Here is a 6000-nt window from a genome sequence, read left to right on the forward strand (position 1 = left end):
AAAATGTTATTCGTTTCCATCTAAAATTGAAGATAAGCGTTTCAATAGTTTTTCTTGCCCAATATTGAAACCCAAGGGTCATTTTATGGGCAATTTCATGCTTTTCCAGATGCATTTTACCGATTGGTGAAAAGTTAAAAACTTTGGCAGCAATCGTGCGCACCATGTAATTTTGCAGACCATTTTTGCATAGATCACAAAACATCCTAATTCCATGCTAAAACAAAATATTTTCTTGAATATGTTCTAAAAACTTTCCTCTTTAAAATGGTGCCTGCCGTTTGTCTCTGGCATTCATACTTATCTTTATATTAACGTCTAAACAGGAGGTTCGAAAATTGTCAAAATACGTGCAAATGACGCTACTGCCCCCTTAAGCAGCACCGTGTGCGATGTCACGCACAGACCCGTACATTACGCACGCAGACTCAAAAACACTTCTCATTTCAGGAACGTGACATCACGTTGAAATGAATGGACAAAATGTCACGCTCCTGTACATTCGTTTCAACGTGAATAAGCTAACTGATAGCTGATCCACGTCCAAACGAATGTGACACAGTGATAAAAGGAACGTGACATTTTGTCACATCCATTTCACGTTCCTGAGATGAAGGGTGAAACCCCACTCTAAATTTCTTACGAAGAAATTTCCCATAATACGAAGGAAATGGCGCAAGCATAATACGAAGGTGGTTTTTCTTCGTATTACCGTCAACGGGGGTAACTTGGGACACCAGGGGTAACTTGGGACAGTCTGCCCTGTACAGCTTGTTGGTGCTGCCATTCAGCGACGAGGGTTCCTAGCGTCAAACCCGCGGCAGGGTTTTGTTTCAGAGGCCTCAGGGCACGCGCGGAAAGGTGGAAGAGTGCATAACATCACAATTAGTATTTGCGAAACGGGAAACTACATGATAGGGTTTTTGACAAAATATGTCAATCATTGACAAGTTGACCTTAGTGCAAGGAGTGAAATGCAGATTTGGCCGATTAGTCTTTCTGGGTTGTTAGATCATACACAGACAATAAAGTTTGAAAAAGGGCGTTGGTTATAGTTTTCCCATCTTCGGTCCAGACTTCAATTTATCAAAAATCGAAATTTTACGGGGTAACTTGGGACAGTCTTTTCCTCATGTTTCCAGCAGTCCTAGCCTTCTAGCAGTTGACTGACCCGATCCCTAACATAACTTAAACTTCGTATTTTACGCTGATGATGGAAAGAGATGCCTTGCTCTGCAGTTTTGCCTTCTGGTAATCCATATTTTGAAATTTTCAGAAAATGCCTAGAAAATGCCAGTAGAAAAGAAAGTTCCACGTAGAGCCCTAGATATAGTCCAATATCGGTCCTACAGGGGTTCATAGGCCTGAATTCTTGGTCTACATGTTGTGACTTAAATTTATTACATCCATTAACATCAATAGATGCATGGGAATGTAGCTAATTGCCTACTGTCCCAAGTTACCCCCGGTCATGGGGTAACTTGGGACACTCTTTCGAGACCGATGGGAAACGACATAATCGAGGCAAATGAACCAGACAAGCATGAAATCATGGGGAAAGGGTCAAACTTTAACATAGTTGGGATCCATTGGTCTGGGTTGAGAATCTTGCCTCTGGCGTCCAAAAAACGTAAAAAAGTGTCCCAAGTTACCCCCGTTGACGGTACGAAGGTTTTTCTTTGTATCTTACAATGAAAAAGCTGAAAAGATTCGTATTACGAAGGAATATTGCTTCGTATTATGCTTGCGCCGAATTCACTGTAACATACGAATAACATAGGTGAAATTTCATTGGAAGACATTTGATCCAGGAAGCGGAAGAAGGGGATAACTCAATTTTGGCCATTTTCCAGGAGAAACAAAAAACTGTTACCGTCAACGGGGGTAACTTGGGACACTTTTTTACGTTTTTTGGACGCCAGAGGCAAGATTCTCAACCCAGACCAATGGATCCCAACTATGTTAAAGTTTGACCCTTTCCCCATGATTTCATGCTTGTCTGGTTCATTTGCCTCGATTATGTCGTTTCCCATCGGTCTCGAAAGAGTGTCCCAAGTTACCCCATGACCGGGGGTAACTTGGGACAGTAGGCAATTAGCTACATTCCCATGCATCTATTGATGTTAATGGATGTAATAAATTTAAGTCACAACATGTAGACCAAGAATTCAGGCCTATGAACCCCTGTAGGACCGATATTGGACTATATCTAGGGCTCTACGTGGAACTTTCTTTTCTACTGGCATTTTCTAGGCATTTTCTGAAAATTTCAAAATATGGATTACCAGAAGGCAAAACTGCAGAGCAAGGCATCTCTTTCCATCATCAGCGTAAAATACGAAGTTTAAGTTATGTTAGGGATCGGGTCAGTCAACTGCTAGAAGGCTAGGACTGCTGGAAACATGAGGAAAAGACTGTCCCAAGTTACCCCGTAAAATTTCGATTTTTGATAAATTGAAGTCTGGACCGAAGATGGGAAAACTATAACCAACGCCCTTTTTCAAACTTTATTGTCTGTGTATGATCTAACAACCCAGAAAGACTAATCGGCCAAATCTGCATTTCACTCCTTGCACTAAGGTCAACTTGTCAATGATTGACATATTTTGTCAAAAACCCTATCATGTAGTTTCCCGTTTCGCAAATACTAATTGTGATGTTATGCACTCTTCCACCTTTCCGCGCGTGCCCTGAGGCCTCTGAAACAAAACCCTGCCGCGGGTTTGACGCTAGGAACCCTCGTCGCTGAATGGCAGCACCAACAAGCTGTACAGGGCAGACTGTCCCAAGTTACCCCTGGTGTCCCAAGTTACCCCCGTTGACGGTAGCAGGGAAAACTAAAACAAAACAAATGAATGTTGCACATGTTAATAATTTCAAAAAGCATTAGTAAAATTTTGGAAAAAAAATAAAAAGTGTAAGGTCACTCCGTAGAGGATGCGACTTATCGCTTTTCGTTGAAATGGAAAACAGAGTCAGCTCACCTTATATTTCCTAAACAAACAGGAATGTGGAGACAAGTCAAGTGGAACAATAGTCTGCATAAAGTGTATGTTACTCTGGTGTATTTTTTGGACTTAGCTCTTTTTTCCAAATTGAAATTTAAAATTTAGGGGGGGTTAAGTTGAGTTGATTCTTTTTACAATAGATTCAAAAAAACACAAGTTGAGTTATATCCTTTTGCCAATTTGTCAAACGGACTCATGTAGACTAAGGTTGACTTATCTCCATTTTCCAATGAAATTTAGACTGTAAAAGGGGTTAAGTTGAGTTATACCCTTTTTCCAAGTGGATTTTCTCCTAAACTGCTTGGAATCCAGTCAAATAATTTGGTGTAATGATGTAAACCATTCTAAGGCACAATAATAAAATAAAAACTCAATTTGGGGATAAGTCAAGTTATTCCCTTCTTCCGCTTCCTGGATCATTTAGAGTGTGGCCTAAACAAATAGCAATTGCGCAATAGACAGTAATTAACGATTAGTTGGCCTTTCGATTTTTCCGGCAGTATTGATCGAAGTCACAGTGAGAAGGTGAAGCTTGACATTTCTTTTCGCCCGCAGGAGAGATGTGCGCAGGAGAAAAGGGAAATGAACTCTTGTGGGCAGCCAGAGGTGTTGCCTACCTCTTGGGCGTTACCCCGGGCCCGCAATCAGGACGCCGGGGGACTTGTACAGCCTTGCAAGGCTCCTCCAAACTGACGCCACGCCGAATCGAGCTGAAGCCGAGGAGGCTCCTCTGTCTAATAAAAAAATTCCAATGCTAACGCATTGCACGGTGTTCCGGTTGTAGAAATCAATTTGAAGTCTGTCGTCTAAACGTTAATCACGTTAATTTTACCGTTATTTACGTAACTTTGAATCCTACCGGTATTTTTACATCCCCAAACCTGATTCAGTTAACACAATGACCATCTCAGTCCATCTCGCGATCTCGCGATTTGCAGTGCTCATGTTCGTCAAACGAAAGTCATCCGCGTTCCGAAACCACCCCTCCCGAGTTTGTAAAGTTTGTCAAACCAACCGTCGTGCTGGTTACAGAATTGAGGAAAACATCACAGGAGAACCGCAGCCTTTGAAAGCAAGCCAAACAATCCAACCTCAGCAACAATGTAGGGGCAGTTTCAATGCGCGACTACTCGTGTTTTCAGCCTCGCGATTTTCGAAAGGGCGCAGACGCCGAGAAAATTGTTGCCAACCCCCGAAAATTAATTTATTGCGACTTTTCTGCTACGAACATTTTACTGACAGACTTCAGAGATGTTCCAATGTCGGGACACCGTGCGATGCGTTAGCATTGGCATTTTCGAATTTCACGGCGTTTTTATTTCTTTTTATCAGCGACTTTAAATTTTGACAGTTGGTACGATGGCACCGTGTCGTTGCCATGGAGACTAATGTTTTAACCATTTTCTCAGAACACAGACGATTTCTTGTCACTTTGATGAGGCAGGAGGTTTAGTTTTGAGGAGTGGCACATTTTCTCTTTGAAACGTTTCTGGAAAATGTGAACGGATAAGGGTGCTTGATTGTTGCAAATTTATGTTTTAGTCGTTCACGTTAAATTCTCACGATAAATTTTTGAAATTTTCAGGAATTTTTATTTGATTATGATAACGAGTAATTTGGCGGGATCCATTTTCCAATCACCGGATACCGGAAAAAAAATAAGAATCTGAGCCGTCCCGGGCAATAGGGGTCCTCCTTCGTCGGAACCCCTAAAAATCACCATTTATCGATTCATCGCAATGAAAATCCCATAAGGCAGACGTCACGACGAGTTGGGTCTGGTCGTGTCCCCGTCGCTCTAAAGGGCGTAAACAATGCGCAAGTTGTGTTCAAACCGATGGTCCTATTTTAATGAAACTTCTCACTGGCTCGTAAAATTGTACGCGCTACAACGTAGTGATGTCACATTTTCACTCCCAACTTTGTTTTTTTTTACCCTCCGTTTGATTACCGTTAAGGTGTTTTTGTGGTGTTTCTAGACTTTTGCGCGTTGAAGTTTAACCTTTCAAACACCCATATTTTTTTTTAATTCAACAAAGTAACATGACCGTAGGGCAAGCACTGTTGTGGACTTTACAACATCTTATTATTTTTTGTGCTTCTTCGGCCCTTCCTTAGGCCGGCTCTGAGTTCGCCCTGACACGGGACATGTCAAACACGTACACTACTTCACAGCCAGGCAGCACTTAGCTCCAACCCCGAAGCCGCGTGTTAATTGGTTGCTTGGGTACACAAGCCCACAGGCGACTCGTCAAAGTGGACGGCGGCGGCCACGGGGGCAGGTCACGCAGCGGTCACATTTGAGCCCACAACAGGGAAAAGTCTTTGTAACGGCAGTTGGCACTCAGCCATGTCCCTCACTGTGGGAAAAAATCACAGTAAATCCTGTAGTGATTAGTGCAGCTGCGAGTACAACTGTCACTGTAGTTCAGAGTACAGGATTTACTGTACTTTTTACAGGATCTACTGTACTTTGTACGGGATCTATCGTACCACGGGAGTGGGGTACGGAATATCCTGTATCAGGTACGGTAAATTCTGTAGCCAGGCACAGTAAATCCTGTGTTCTGAACTACAGTAAATCCCGGCAAAAAAATTAACGGGATTCACTGTTGTTTTTTCGCACAGTGCTTGGTGTATTTACACTCTCGATCAAGAAGGCTAGAACATGAAGGTGCTTCCATGACATTCCTAACGATTTGTTTTTCTGTGTCTTTGGAAGGAACGGCGGTACAACCTCAAGGCTTTCAGGCACCTCTAGGACCAGCACTTGGCCGCGTGGGCTCTTTCGGACGGCTTGCGTCAAGATTTGGGAACAATCTTAAGTGACTGCCGCTTTTCCGAAGCAGCTCATCTGGACAGCCCATCGCTTAGATCAGCAGCGGAGGACAGTGGTCGCCTCGCATCAATCATGGGCCTGTGGCAAAGCATCGTCAAGCGTCTCACAACGTACTGCCAAGCCAGCAACACCATGTGGCTCATATGCCGAGTC

Source organism: Thrips palmi, unplaced genomic scaffold (assembly GCF_012932325.1).
Source record: "Thrips palmi isolate BJ-2018 unplaced genomic scaffold, TpBJ-2018v1 HiC_scaffold_4, whole genome shotgun sequence".
Lineage (NCBI taxonomy): Eukaryota > Metazoa > Arthropoda > Insecta > Thysanoptera > Thripidae > Thrips > Thrips palmi.